The sequence below is a fragment of the Orcinus orca genome, chromosome 17, assembly GCF_937001465.1.
Source record: "Orcinus orca chromosome 17, mOrcOrc1.1, whole genome shotgun sequence".
Lineage (NCBI taxonomy): Eukaryota > Metazoa > Chordata > Mammalia > Artiodactyla > Delphinidae > Orcinus > Orcinus orca.
In genome coordinates, this window is record NC_064575.1 from 69,795,656 (window position 1) to 69,811,378 (window position 15,723).

Sequence of the window (15,723 nt, forward strand, 5' to 3'; positions counted from 1 at the left end):
TTTTAGATTGAAAGAAAAGAGTGTCATTGTGTTATACTAATGAGTAGCATGTTTAAAAAAGAAAAAAGAAGAAAATCTCACAGTCATTTCCTTTCATTTCCTACAACACCCACTCTTTCATGGAGTTTGTAAAACTGGGCCTGTTTCACTCTCTTCCTCCAAAGTGCATTTAAGACTTCCCAACTGCAAGGGAAGTAGTAACTTGTTTTTCAAGTATGAGATTCAAGAGGTAGATATCCTAGACCATTTGTAGCCCAAACCTGGCTCACTGTTTGTTGTTGTAAATAAAGTTTTATTGGGTCAGTGTCTGCTTATTTGTTTACATATTGTCCATGGCTTATTTTGTGCTATAATGGCAGAGGTTAGTAGCTATAAGATAGATTGCATGGAAAACAAAACCAAAAATATTTACCATTTGCCCTTTACAGAAAGGGCTTTTCCAACCCCTGTTCTAGAGATTTGGGCACAGAGGAGGTGGTAAATATTGTAGATTTATTAAAAATTAAATTCAATAATATATTGGAACAGAGTGACCTTGAATTCTTCTTTGCTATATATGATACTTCCCCCCTCTTTTGTTTTGTTAGGTTTCAGCCAGATATTATAAAATATTTAGAGTTCAAATCAAAGTCAATCTTATATAGTAGTAATGAGAGATGCAAATGGAATCCACTGCTAAAGGCAATTTTTTTAATGGTAAAATAATGACTCATAAAATGAAGATGGTCACAGATTTTAATTAAATCATTAATTAACAAGATTTTACAACAGTTCAAAGATGAATGCAAAGGACAAATATATAAACATCAGGAATACTGAAAAAAATTACAAATAGTTGCAAAACTGGTAAAATTGTTCACTATACATGGGCGATAATCAGTTGCATTCCACTGGACATAATTTCCATTTTGATGGATAAGAACCTTTTGCCTTATTATCATTTCTCTAAAATTTATAGGATTATGAAATAGCTTGAAGGCAATGAAAGATTGAAATAATCTGAAAGCTGATTCAGACAGTATACTTAGTAATCTTTTCGATTCATTTCAAAGTTTTTCACAGTTTTTCCCCTTTAACATAAAACTGAATATAAAATGCAACACTCAGCCTGATTACATAAATGCGATGTCTTTCTTCAGGTATATATGTTAAAAGTAGATAAAGCTTCTGACTGTCACACACTTGAGTAGTGGGGACTTAGCTTGAGCCTGCCTTGTGAACCCTACTAAGGATCAGAGGTGAATAGGTAGGAGGCAGTCTTACCAAAAATCTTATATTTGTGAACAAGTGAGAGCTTTCTTGGGAATTAACTCATCCTAAGGAAAGACTAAGCTAAGCACAACTTTGTAACAGAGAGGTAGGCACTGAAGAGGAGAGGTGATTCTGATTATGGGGGAAGTGTCTGTTTCTCTAATTTATCTCCTGGACACTCTCCCCACTTCAATTTTTCACATCAGGGTTCTGGTAAATTGGTAGCTGGGGAGGTAAAAAAAATAAAGGGAAGAAAATGTCATTAAATATAGGAGAATAGTTTGAATAGGCCATCAGATGCTAATATCCATAACGAGAGCATCTACTAAGTTGTCTAATATTCCATAGGGGGGAAATTGTATGTTGAAAATGTGGAAGAATGTGGAATATGATAGTATGCAAATTCAAGCAACCCAAATTGTAAAACACATGCTATGGTTTAGGTTGGTCTATGCTAATATGAAAATTGCAAATTTACATATTTCTCAAATTCATTCACTTCTTTCCATTTTCATTGTAATTATCCTAGAACAAACCACTATCTTCTCCCACTGGGACTAGGCAGAAAGCCGCCTCAGAGTAAAAGGAACAAATCATAAACTTAAAACTGCAGAAAACCTTTAGTGGCTTCCCATGGACTTTCAAATAAAGTCTTCACATGCCCTAGAAGACTGCACTCCATCTTGTCCATACTTGCCTCTCTATTCTTAGTACATCCACTTTCTCTCTTCCTTAATCCACTGTCTGTCTCTCCATCTCTCAGTAAATGGAATCTGCCTTCCTTTCTCCTCTCTCTGGATAGCTAGTTTCTCTGTTTAAAAATGAGTAGGAGATAGTCAACAGAAAGAAGGGGAAATAATGTACCAAAGTAAACTCCTACACCCAAGCTAGATGACGTGGTCCTGTGAAACTATACCATTCCTCTGCAGTTCGGCATTCTATTTCTTAAATATTTTTAATAATTCATATTGCAATTTCTGTTTCTCTATCTAGACTTTAAGTGTGTAAATGCAGGAATGCATGGAATTTAATAGGAAGGAATCAAGTGCAATATACATTGATAAAAATCAAAAGAAGATGGATTGGGAGAATCAACATTGTGAAAATGACTCTACTACCCAAAGCAATCTACAGATTCAATGCAATCCCTATCAAACTACCAATGGCATTTTTCACACAACTAGAACAAAAAATTTCACAATTTGTATGGAAACACAAAAGACCCCAAATAGCCAAAGCAATCTTGAGAACAAAAAATGGAGCTGGAGGAATCAGGCTCCCTGACTTCAGACTATATTACAAAGCTACAGTAATCAAGACAGTATGGTACTGGCACAAAACAGAAATATAGATCAATGGAACAGGATAGAAAGCCCAGAGATAAACCCACACACATGGTCACCTTATCTTTGATAAAGGAGGCAAGAATATACAGTGGAGAAAAGACAGCCTCTTCAATAAGTGGTGCTGGGAAAACTGGACAGCTACATGTAAAAGTATGAAACTGGAACACTCCCTAACACCATATACAAAAATAAACTCAAAATGGATTAAAGACCTAAATGTAAGGTCAGACACTATCAAACTCTTACAGGAAAACATAGGCAGAACACCCTATGACATAAATCACAGCAAGATCCTTTTTGACCCACCTCCTAGAGAAATGGAAATAAACACAAAAATAAACAAATGGGACCTAATGAAACGTAAAAGCTTTTGCACAGCAAAGGAAACCATAAACAAGACCAAATGACAACTCTCAGAATGGGAGAAAATATTTGCAAATGAAGCAACTGACAAAGGATTAATCTCCAAAATTTACAAGCATCTCATGCAGCTCAATAACAAAAAAACAAACAACCCAATCCAAAAATGGGCAGAAGACCTAAACAGACATTTCTCCAAAGAGGATATACAGATTGCCAATGGACACATGAGAGAATGCTCAACATCATTAATCATTAGAGAAATGCAAATCAAAACTATAATGAGGTATCATCTCACACCCGTCAGAATGGCCATCATCAAAAAATCTAGAAACAATAAATGCTGGAGAGGGTGTGGAGAAAAGGGAACCCTCTTGCACTGTTGGTGGGAATGTAAATTGATACAGCCACTATGGAGAACAGTATGGAGGTTCCTTAAAAAACTAAAGATAGAACTACCATACGACCCAGCAATCCCACTACTGGGCATATACCCTGAGAAAACCATAATTCAAAAAGAGTCATGTACCAAAATGTTCATTGCAGCTCTATTTACAATAGCCAGGACATGGAAGCAACCTAAGTGTCCATCACCAGATGAATGGATTAAGAAGATGTGGCACATATATACAATGGAATATTACTCAGCCATAAAAAGAAACGAAATTGAATTATTTGTAGTTAGGTGGATGGACCTAGAGTCTGTCATACAGAGTGAAGTAAGTCAGAAAGAGAAAAACAAATACCGTATGCTAACACATATATAAGGAATCTAAGAAAAAAAAAAAAAGGTCATGAAGAACCTAGGGGTAAGATGGGAATAAAGACACAGACCTACTAGAAAATGGACTTGAGGATATGGGGAGGGGGGAGGGTAAGCTGTGACAAAGTGAGAGAGTGGCATGGACATATTTACACTGCCAAACGTAAAATAGATAGCTAGTGGGAAGCAGCCGCATAGCACATGAAGATCAGCTCGGTGGTTTGTGACCACCTAGAGGGGTGGGATAGGGAGGGTGGGAGGGAGGGAGACTCAAGAGAGAAGAGATATGGGAACATATGTATATGTATAACTGATTGACTTTGTTATAAAGCAGAAACTAACACACCATTGTAAAGCAGTTATACTCCAATAAAGATGTTAGGGCTTCCCTGGTGGCGCAGTGGTTGAGAATCTGCCTGCTAATGCAGGGGACACGGGTTCAAGCCCTAGTCTGGGAAGATCTCACATGCCGCGGAGCAACTAGGCCCGTGAGCCACAACTACTGAGCCTGTGCGTCTGGAGCCTGTGCTCCGCAACAAGAGAGGCTGAGATAGTGAGAGGCCCGTGCACCGCGATGAAGAGTGGTCCCCGCTTGCCACAGCTAGAGAAAGCCCTCGCACAGAAATGAAGACCCAACACAGCCATAAATAAGTAAATAAATAAATAAATAAATAAATAGCCAAGCATTTGAAGCCCTTAAAAAAAAAATGATGTTAAAAAAAATTAAAAGAAGAATTTGAGCACTATCTTTTCGAGGTATCCTCCACTGTCATATATATAATTATACTCATATCCAATCATTCTCTGTGTGACAATGTTCTGCCTACTTTTACTTATGTTAGGTGTAGTTTCCCTGCATTGGGTTATATGAAAGCTCCTTGAATCACAAGGAGTGGTGGATGGTCTATAATGACAGAGTCTATTTCTTCATTTTTTCAGTACTGATATACAAAAAGTTTAGATCTTCTGGGGTCTGAGTGATGCTGAATCCTTTCTAGTTTCCTGGACTTTGCCGTAGAAGCAAATGTAGTCTCTGGAACGAAAGCCTTCAATACTTATAAGTGGGTATAGAATCTGAGACTTTGAGAGGAGACTCACTGGCCGGGTCAGGAGATGTCCTTTTGTAAATTCTAGGCAGGTAGAGCTGTGAATGCCACGTGACAGCCTAGAGATTCCTCTGGACTTGGAATTAGGCAATCCTGCTTCAGAAGAGCTTGAGGCCAGGGAGTGAGTGACCTTTGGATGGCCCCAGTTCAGGGACCAAGGATTCACAGGCATGATTTCTGCCAGTAGCAGGAAATCTGTTGGGACACTCTTGGTACAGCTGTGCCCTATACTCACCCATTTCTGAATTAAAAGAAATATTATGTCATCCAATCCTAAAATTGCAAACTGGCAGCATATGGGCAAGGATTGGGCTTCCAGATGTATTTTGTTCATCTTGTACAGTATTTTAAGAATTGTTCAGTCTCATATAGAAGAACGCAGAGGGCTACTCTTTCTTGGAAAATTAGATGAGGCCACGTTGTCACAGGCAGCAGTGGGACAGTGGTGGAGAGTAGCTGCCTCCCTCATGCAGGGGCCTCAGTCCCTGTTGGAATACATGGAACCCACCCAGTTCTTTTATAGGCAATTATTTTGTGACCCGTTTTCTAATCCAAGCATCTCATTTCACAATGAAAAAAAAACCCATCTCTTTCTGGGGATAGTTTTGGGGAAGGAGAAGTGGAGTGAGATGAACTGGCCACAGTAACACAGTGCAGATTTGGGGCTGGAGTCCCAGCCCATTTCTCTCTCTACCATAGCATAGCATACTACGGGTATCTCCATTAGGGCTCTGATGTATTAGCGGGTAGAATACGGGATGCTCCCACTCAAAGTTATCTCACCAGAGAGGTACCTTTCCTAAAGTCACACTGCTTATAAATGTATAAGGGTGACTGGTGTTGGAATTATTTCTACATCCCGCATAGTACCTAACAGTGCAAATAAATAGTACTTAGGAATGTAGCTGAATTAGATTGAATAGTGTAAAAAAATCATAATTAGGAATTGAATTAAGTTAGACTGAATACCCTGTGTAAAGTTTGTCTTATCAGGAAATTTTCTTCCTACTCCTCCTTTTCATTTGGTTACATTGGATCCAGCCAAACACATTAACCAGATGAGCAGGGTTATACATTGTTTTCACAGGAAATCCTCCCTTCCTCCTTCAGTTTACCTAAAAGGATGAGAAGTGGGGAGGGGGGGTTGCCAGTGTATACATACACATGCCGATGTATATATTTATCCACCACGCATATCCATACACACATATGTCTCTAAAACAATATGTGCTCACTGCAGCATCTGGCTTTCTGTGAAGTCTTGACCTATGCTCCCTCACAGCTGTGTTGGCTCAGAGTTTAGAGTAACGCTTACAAGACTCCCTGAAGAACATATGTTTCTAAGCAATCCCCTAGTTCTCTATCCTTTTTTTGGCAGAGGGAGTCATAAAAGGTTACTCCCTAGGACCTTGTACTGGTAGCCCTGCTTCCCGGAAGAATTTCTTATGGTTCAAAAATCATCCCCAAAAGACTGAGTGTGAAAAAGCATGCTCTGTAATCTCCCTATTTCACCTTCCCTCCCCAGCTTGTGCACAGAAGAGTTGGTAATGTTTTACTTTATAGCTGCTTATGCTCTTCTGATTGGCTGCTTTGTCCGGAAAAAGGAATTGGCAACTTTGGACAAGAGTGAGTTTCTTAGCCTCATTATTTCAAAGTAGCAGATAAAAGACTTCAGTGGCAATCCAAGACACTGGTTCATCTTCAGCACCTTGGCTGCCACTTCCACAAGTGCTGTCTTTGTAGACCTGGGTCTAGCTTGGTGGGTTTTGGGAGGTCCACCTTCGTTGAAAATGGTCTGCCAGTGTTACTTGACATACCTTCTCTGCACCTCAGGTGGGAATCAAACGCCATGAAAGAACAGATGCTCCAGTTCCTGCTCTGCTTTTGTTTGGGGGGAAAATCATGTATTTGATGTTATAAATGGCTACATGGTAATATAATTTTAACAAATTAAAAATATATTTAAGACAGTGTGCTTAGGAAGGCACAGCTGGGCCTCCCAGGTTTTATAAGCTGGGTGATGTCTTAACATTACTCGAGACATTTGGATTCCACCAGCTGAGAGCTATGTAATGACTGCAGGGGAAGGGAAGGAAACTCATCAGTCCTATATTCACAGCTTGTTGGATTTCGCACGTTTAATCCACCTCTTTTCTCCGCTCTCCAACATCTTCTCTAGTCTTTCCTAGCCCAGTAAAACACTTGGAGTGTTCCTTAATTTCTCTTTCTCTTAGAAACTACATTCATTTAAAAAAAAATCCAGTTGGCTTTATCTGCAAAATATAAACAGACTCCAGTAACTTATCAATGCTTTCACTTCTATCTGCCTTTTATCACAGCTCTGGAGAAAGAATTAAAAAGAAATGAGGCATCACATTTAGCGTGGACTTTTTGCAGTCAGCATCCTAACTGATCTTGCTTCCAAGTCACCCTCAAAACCTACTCTTCAAACAGTAGCTAGAGGAATCTTTTTAAAAGAGAACGCAGATCATGCTCTTCTCTATTCACAATCCTCCAGTGACTTTTTTATGTCGTTCAGTGCAAAATCCCAAGTCTAAGTTATGGCTTCCAATCCTGCAGGTTACTGAGTCCCCATTTCTTCTTTCACCTCACCTCCTGGGTGTCAGAATGACTGCCTTCCTCTTTGACTAAATTTAGGTCACTATTAAAATACCACCTCATGGGCTTCCCTCGTGGCACAGTGGTTGAGAGTCTGCCTGCCAATGCAGGGGATGTGGGTTCGTGCCCCGGTCCGGGAAGATCCCACATGCCGCGGAATGGCTGGGCCCGTGAGCCATGGCCGTTGAGCCTGCGCGTCTGGAGCCTGTGCTCCGCAACGGGAGAGGCCACAACAGTGAGAGGCCCGCGTAACGCAAAAAAAAAAAAAAAATACCACTTCATCAGAGAGACCTTTTGTGACACACTGATGTATACCCTGCCCCTGCTCTCCATTCCCCCAGCCTGCCTTTTTTTCCCCATAGCATGTAAGACCATCTGTCATATTATATATTCACTTGCCTACTTGTTAATCTTTTTTATGCTCTCACCAGAAAACACCTTTTATGAAAAGAGGGACTCTTTCATTCACTGCTTTACACCCAGTTTTTCATACACTGACAGGTTCATAGTGAGTGGTGAGTTAATATGTATGGAATGGATGAATGAGTTGGATTGGCTGGGTTGGGGAAGGGAGACTCACAGAGCCAATGGCAGAGCTGCCAGGAGAATATGCAGGATGCTTCTTAGCCCAGGTCTGGAGAATAAGGAAGGTGTCTGCAGGGCTGAAATTTAGACCTGGAGAGGTCAAAGCTGGTAAAGTAGGACCAAATTAAGTTACCAATCTAAGGACTGTAAGATAGTAGCCAGAAAGAGTATAGAGTAAAATTGGCCTGCTGCTGAGTTGATTTTCACTGAGCAGTTACTATAAACGTGTATTAGTTTCTTAGATCTGCCATAGCAAATTACCACAAGCTTGGTGGTTTAAAACAACAATAAAAAATGTATTCTTTCATTTCTGGAGGATAGAAGTCTAAAATCATAGTATTGATAGGGCAGTGCTCCCTGTGAAGGCTCCAGGGAAGAATCCTTTACCTTTTCCAGCTTCTGTAGGTGTGGCTTCACCTACAGCAGCAGAATTCCAATTTCCATCTTTGTCTTTGCATGGCCTTCTTCCCTTGGTCTCCATGTGTTTTCTCCTCTTCTTATAAGGATACCAGTCATTGGATTTAGAGCCCATTCTATTCTAGTATGACCTCATTTTGACTTAATTATATCTGCACAGACCCTATTTCCAAATAAGGTCCCATTCTGAGGTTGCAGATGGATGTGAGCTTTGGGGGGGACACTATTCAAGTCACTCTAATGCTCAAACCCTTTATATGGTTTATATCTTCACAACTCTTTGATGATGAAATAAAATTCATATTTTAAGGCAAGACAAGAAAGACTTAAACATAAAATTTTTCTCGGCCCATTTAGGCTTCCTCCCTCCCCTCTAGTGTGCATCGTGCATCTGTATTATGCATTAACCAGAACTCCCCAGTGGCAGAAATACCTGCTCAACTATAAAGATCAATTTTTCTTCTTCTGACACCAGCCACGTAACTCCTTTCCCAGTCCTGTAAGGGGTCACAATGACCCACCACTTGCCTTGTATGTGCAGACATTCTCGGTGAACTTTATATAAAATGCCAATATATCATTTTCCTTAAAGATAGCGAACGGTGCAGGACAGACTGAGTTAGCTGACCTGGGGAGACACTGGCTGCGCCTGATGAAAGTTCTTAGCTTAAATACTTACTTATGACCTTAGTAATGTTACTATATTACTTGTATTCTGCCTTTTACAAGATTATTTTTACAAGATTATTGTTTTTTGCATTACCAAATGTGTGACTGAGACTATGATAAAAATAATGATAATCAAGCAACTTGAAATGATTGACCAAATACATAATTTTATAAGATCAGTGATTGTAATAGTGTAACTCTAGATATGGGAAGAAGCAACTAGAGGGATCCATGTCCTGGACCATAACAGACTAGTAAGACAGGCGGTCCAGAGGTTTTGGCTACTGTTAACAGGACCTAGTCCAGTAATAGCACATTGAGTGGCCTATCAATGAAATCCTCGCCTGACCTGGGAATGAGTATTCCTAATGCCATGGGACAAACTGGTTATGAAACACCTCCCAGAACTTGGTCAACATTAAGACCAAAAGGGAGGGAGTTCTAAAATAAAGAATATTGCCCACGATCCAGTTCTACAAGAATCAAGTCATTAGTCACTGCAGTCGCTGAGCTACAATACACCCTGAAAGAAATTCAGAGCAAAGATCAGGTTGAGGCACTTTGTACTCTAGGAAAACTGGCAAAACTGACCCTCAGATATTTTCAGGAGAAAATTTTGTGAACCCAGTTTCCTCCATCTTCCCATACTTCGAAAAGCTCTAAAACCACTAAGATATCTATTCCTCTCGAATAGAGAAAGTTGCCCTCTACCAAGATGTGTGTTGATTGCCTATACCCCTTCTCCAAAGTCATGTATTGTATATATACTGGTTTTCCCCCTTACCTGTAGAGCTTTCTGAAAGACCGCCTCCTGGGTTATAATCCTCAGCTTGGCTCAAATACAATTTTCCATTTCTTTCTTAGATTGACTATTGATTAAATTTTTTGTGACCTTGAGATAGATACTATTATGGACAACATTTTACAGACACAGAAACTAAGACCCAGAGAACTTCGGTAAATTGCCTAAGGCCATATAGCTAGAAAATGGATTCAGATCTAAATATATCTGACTCCACAACCCATCTAGTTTGATCCTTTGACTATACCATGTTGACTCCAGTCCTTACCACAATAATATGTTCAGAATATATTTGATGGTTAGGAAAGTTCTTATTTTAATAACCATGTATTTAAAACCACGGAACTGTGCCACTTTGCAAATACAACCAACACTTGTAACCGCTCATAGCACTTTTACAAGTCACTGGACAAACGTCCACATGTCACGAAGATGGGAGAGACCCAATCCGAGGGTTCTCTAGGCCTGAGATCACTGTACAGGGAAGTTCTCACTAGGGGTCTAGAAAAGAGGAGGAAAGTTTAGACAAGTCTGAGGAACCACTGCAAAGATGATCTTCACCTTGGACAGAGTGTGAAACCGAAGGCAATTGTCAAATGAGCTAGGACCACCTCGGGATCAGCTTTAGGCTAGATCGCGCTCAAAAAGAAACACAAATCATCACAGCACAGCAACTGGCTCATATCTGCTCAGGATGACGTATTCACTGTGTATGGGTTTACTTGTAGTAAGAAGACAAAAAAATATATATATCATATCATGGTTTTTTCCCTGACCTTTATAAATAATGTGCACTGCAACTACAAGGAAAATTTTTCATGATTTTCCCTGTGAAATACTCTGCAACTATCTAGCCTGGGAATATATTTACATCTGTGATCTAAATTCTCTCCCTGGTTTGCATTAGCTTTTACCAAACCTCTGGCCTAGAATTTATCATTGGTCGAAAGCCAGCTGGTCAACAAGAACATTTAAGAGTTTGTCCTTGTTTTGTTTCCTCTTTCTAGGAATTTAAACACAAATGAGACATTTCAATGTTTTGAGATGGCATCTGTTTCTTTCTGCAGCTTCTCTCTCCTCCACTCCTTTTAGCTCTTCTCCCCTTACCCTGCTTCCCTCTCCTCCTCTTGTTTCCTTTCTCTTTCCTCATCCTTCTTTTTCTCTCTTCTGCCTCTTCCTCTCATCCCTGCCACTACCATCTCTCTTTATCTCTCTCCCCTCTCTCTCCAGCCTTTCTTAATCATTTTGATGTTTGTCAGATGCCTGTGGCCTTATTAAGCCAGGCAATTAGTTTTTTTTGGTCTAATGTCTTGAAAAATAATTTCCGCCAACTCACTAGCTTCCAGTGTGCGTTGGTGCCAAGAACATCCAGAGTGTTTATTCTGCTGAGAAAATTAATTGTGACTTTCAGGCACAAACCCTCTCAACTTCCCTCCCAACTCCTCTGGCCTTTTGGATAATCCACACCCAGCCTTTCTTTCCTCGCTGGTATTTCAGAGATGTTCATCTCTTTCTTGCTTCCTCAGTTACCCCCTCTATAAGGTTTTTTTTTTTTTCCTTCTTTGCCTAGAAACGTTCTAAATATCTCTTACCTTAAAAATCTCTCCCTACCTTTCCTTTCCTTCACTACCATAATTCTTGAATTAGTAGACTTGACTCTCTGTCCTCTCTTTCTCACTTCTTTTTTCCCTTTATATGCTAAATACTAATTTCTGCTACCCCTTCTTCAAAACTCACCACTCTTCAAAAATGGCTTTTGCAAGGGTAATCAAGTACCTGTTGTCAATAAATCTGGTAGTCTTTTTTCCTCTCAAAGTAATACCACTTGAATTTTCTGCAGTTTAATGCTTTTATTGACCAATCATGCCAACTTTCTTAAAGGTATTTCATCTCTTAGCTTGTACAACAGACTTTCTCCTGGTTCTTTGAAATCTGTGTGCTTTATAATTCCTCCTCAGGTTCCTATAGCACTTTATTTAATTTGTTCCATTCCCTCAGCTTTCTTTCTTTCTTTTTTTTTTTTTTTAACATCTTTATTCGAGTATAATTGCTTTACAATGCTGTGTAAGTTTCTGCAGTATAACAAAGTGAATCAGCTACACATATACATATATCCCCCTATCCCCTCCCTCTTGCATCTCCCTCCCTCCCACCCTCCCTACCCCACCCCTCTAGGTGGTCACAAAGCACCGAGCTGATCTCCCTGTGCTATGCGGCTGCCTAAGCTTTATTTCTGATGATGCCATCCTTGATTGCTTCTCCTCTCCTCTCCTCTCTCCTCCCACTGGTTTGTTTCAAGTGCTTCCACACCTTCAGTTATCATGTAGATTCATGTTCCCTAAGTACAGATCTGCACCAAAGGCACCTGGAGGGTTTGTGAGTCTGGGGACTTTGGGAAACAGAATTTTCATAGACATAACCTGCCACAGTGGCAGTAGCTTTGGGTTGTGGTAGGGGAGTGGCAAAATGGAGGAAGGTATGCACTTTTCAGACGTACCTGTGAATTTCTAGACATACCCGATGAGAGGTGGGTAGGGATAGCAGGGAATTTCTAGCTGGCTGTATGTGCTTTGAAGAATGGGGCAAGAAATTTAGGATATTGTTTACAACATGATTTCATAGGCACCTACGGTTTGGTAAAGCTTAGGTAGAATCAGGTCACATTGCTACTTTTATAGATATGCAAATCGAGTGCTCTTGGAGGATTTCAGTGTCAGGGCAGCTCAAAAGCATCTTGGCTGCCACCACAGTGGACAGCTCATAAACTCCTATGAGGAGGGTTGCTGATTTTCCAGCTGGAGCTGCTGCTTCTAGGAAGGTTTGTGACAATGTCAAATCTTGGATTGCAGGGCTTTGTTTCTCAAGACGGGTTGGGGCTTGTCTACCATTGCCAAGAAGAGAACGTGGAGTGGGACTCAAGCCTTCATAGGAAGTCCATTGGAGATGAGTCTGTGCCCGGGTGAGTTCACCTGTGATGGCCCTGCACAGGTGTCTGCTGCTGATCTTGTCTTCTTGTCAGTTATTTGTTTTTGTTGGGGTAGTGATTGTTCCTTTGATTCCTAGTTTTTGTTTTATTTTAACTAGACTTTGCTCACTGACACTGTGCTTCTAACATTAACCCCATTTAGACTTGGCATCTTCTATAGTTACCTAAGTAACTGCACTTTATTTTGCTAGTGCCTCAATAAATGGAGATATTCTGCTGAAAAATGTTATTTCAACACAAGACCCAGGACTTTTCAGTGGCCCTAATTAACACCTAGGATATAACACTCCTTATGATCTTACAACTATAGTTGAAATTTCTCTAGTTTCTGTGGTTCTCAAACTTTAGGGTACATTACAATGTGTATGGAAAAACACATATTCTTGGGCTCCAACCTTAAAGTTTCTAATTCAGTGGACCTGGGATGGGAAGTGAAAATCTGCATCTCTAGTAATTTTCCAGGTGAAGTTGATGCTGCTGGTTTTGGCATTATGCTAAGGATAACTGCTCTAGTTTATGAAGTTCCTTGGAAAATGTTAGAAACCATTGTTATCTCAGGTAGTAAAGGTTATACAGAGAAAACTTTTAAACAATTTTTTTCTTTCCTTTCTACTTTTTCTTCTCTTTTCTTTATGATTTTTTTTCTTTTCCTTTCCCTCTCTCTCTTTCTCCATTTTTCCCTTCCTTCCACTAAATCCCCACAGAACATTTTCCTTCTGTCCAGCCAGGTACAGAGGAACCAATATCCGTTCATTCCTGGCCTTTAGACCCATCAACAGAAGATTCCTAGAACTCAGAAAAATGATAGGTCCAAGTGAAACTTTTGAGGTTTTAGATCCAAGATCAATTAGTTTGATTTTCAAAGTCAAAGTTACTGCATAGTCTTTAGGAGGGTTTTTGCTGTTGAGAGCAAATTTACCCTGAGCTTTCGAAACAACTTAATTCAAGGCTGGGAATCTGAACATGCTAAAATTCAAAACAGGATCCTCCAAGTTAAAACACATGCAATGTCAATGAACCATTTCTTGAAAAGTTACCCTTTGGCCTCTATCTGTTCAGTATAGTAAAGCCTTGATTAATCCTATGAAACCCACCAAACTGAGCCATTAATTGCCCAGATTTTTTTTTTCCACAGCATCTAAAGAAGGTCAATCTGAACAAACAAACTAATTTCAGAGATTTATTTAAAAAAATAAAAATATGGACCTTTGGGCCAGTTCACACTAAACTCAAGTTCTTACATCTTCATATATAATTTTGGGCAACAGAATTCAGAGTTACTAATACTCAGAAACACTGAACTAAAGTTTCAAGCTTTAAAGAAAAAAATTACCTGGATTTGACTCATTATTAAAACAAATAAACAAAAATAAGTGAGAAGTACTGGTGTAGGGGCAACACGGAGCTATGAATAGCATCCTTGGGACTGAACTAGTATACCTTCCCAGGGTCAAGTCCTCCTGCCACGGCCTTGGATATATTGTTGAATCATCTTTTCTGGCTTTGGATTTAATATCATTTATGACAGTATTATGAATGTCAAAAAGTATTGTTGTTGATAACCCTTTGTAAAGTGTAAAACACTGTGGAAATTGTGGTAGACATTTCTGAAATGGCTCCCAGAAATCTCACCTAGTGGTATTTATGCCCTTGTCTAATTGTCTTCTCTTGTGTGTTATCTAGACATAGTGACTTCTTTCTAATAAATAGAATATAGCAAAAGTGATAGGATATCACATTTGAATTAAGTTATAAAAGACTGTGACCTCTCTCTCTCTTTTTCTGCTTTTCTTTCTTTTTCTTGTTTACTTGCTCTGATGAAGCAAGTTGCCATGTTGTGACTTACCCTATGAAGAACCCCATGTGGCAAGGACTGGAAAGCTTCCTCCAGCCACCAGCCAGCAGGGTACTGAGGCCATCTGTCAAACAACCCATGAGATATTGAATCCTCCCAATAACCACATGAGGGAACTTCAAGGTTGACCTTTCCCCAGTTGAGCCTTTTTTTTTTTCAATTAAAAAATTTTTTTAACATCTTTATTGGGGTATAATTGCTTTACAATGGTGTGCTAGTTACAACAAAGTGAATCAGCTTTACATACACACACATCCCCATATCCCCCCACTCCTGCATCTCACCGCCACCTTCCCTATCCCACCCCTCCAGGCAGTCACAAAGCACCGGGCTGATCTCCCTGTGCTATGCGGCTGCTTCCCACTAGCTATCTATCTTACATTTGGTAGTGTATATATGTCCATGACACTCTCTCACTTCGTCCCAGCTTACCCTTCCCCCTCCCCATGTCCTCAAGTCCGTTCTCTACGTCTGCATCTTTATTCCTGTCCTGCCCCTAGGTTCTTCAGAATGATTTTTTTTTTTTTTTAGATTCCATATATATGTGTTAGCATACGGTATTTGTTTTTCTCTTTCTGACTTACTTCGTTCTGTATGCCAGACTCTGAGTCCATCCACTTCACTACAAATAACTCAATTTCATTTCTTTTTATGGCTGAATAATATTCCATTGTGTATATGTGCCACATCTTCTTTATCCATTCATCTGTCAATGGACACTTAGGTTGCTTCCGTGACGTGGCTTTGTAAATAGAGCTGCAATGAACATTGTGGTACATGACTCTTTCTGAATTATGGTTTTCTCAGGGTGTATGCCCAGTAGTGGGATTGCTGGGTCGCATGGTAGTTCTATTTTTAGTTTTTTAAGGAAGTTCCATACTGTTCTCCATAGTGGCTGTATCAATTTACATTCCCACTAACAGTGCAAGAGGGTTCCCTTTTCTCCACATCCTTTCCAGCATTT